Genomic DNA, 952 nt, shown 5'->3' with positions numbered 1-952 from the left:
AACGGTATTAATTGAAGAGGTTATGAACATCATAGTAGTGTTAATAATGGCGAGGGTAATAATTTCTTTCTATTCTTCGTGGGATGAGGGTGTCACTGGCTAGGCCAGCAGTTATTACCCAGAGGGCAGTTAAGAGTCAACCACATTGCTGTGGGTCTGGAGTCACATTGGCAGACCAGGTAAGGATGGCAGTTTCCTTCCCTAAAGGACATGAGTGAACCAGATGGGGTTTTCCCGACAATCAACAATGGATTCATGGTCATCATTAGACTCTTAATTCCAAATTTTTATTGAATCCAAATTCCAACATTTGCCGTGGCAGGATGCAAACCTGGTCCCCAAATAGTTACATGCATTTCTGGATTAACAGTCCAACAATAGTCGCCTCCCCTCAAATAGAGGGTGTTCTTAATAATGATACTAATAATGTTATTAATAATGATGAGGGTACTAATTGAGGTTATTAATGATAATAACAGTGAGGGTGGTAATTGAGGTTATCAATGATAATAATAGTAAGGGTGGTAATTGGTGGTCATTAATGATAATAACAGTGAGGGTCATAATCGAGGTGGCTATTAATGATAATAACAGTGAGGGTGTGAATAGAAAAGGTTATTAATGATAATAATGGTGAGGGTGATAATTGAGAAGGTTATTGTTGATAATAACGGTAAGAGTGATAATTGATGTAATTTTTTTTAATGATACTAATGATGAGATTGATAATTCAGGTAGTTATTAATGATAATAACGGTGAGGGTGATAATTCAGAAGCCTGCTAATGACAATAATGATAATAACATTAATAATAATGGTGATAATTTACGAATTTATTAATAAAGTTGAGAATAATGGTGAGGGTGATAATTGAGAAGGTTATTAATGATTATAATGGTGAGGGTGATAATTGAGGTAGATATTAATGATTATAATGGTGAGGGTGATAATT

The sequence above is a fragment of the Rhincodon typus genome, chromosome 43, assembly GCF_021869965.1.
Source record: "Rhincodon typus isolate 14 chromosome 43, sRhiTyp1.1, whole genome shotgun sequence".
Classification (NCBI taxonomy): Eukaryota; Metazoa; Chordata; class Chondrichthyes; order Orectolobiformes; family Rhincodontidae; genus Rhincodon; species Rhincodon typus.
The sequence above is the reverse complement of the archived record's forward strand: the minus strand, read 5'-3'. Positions refer to the sequence as shown.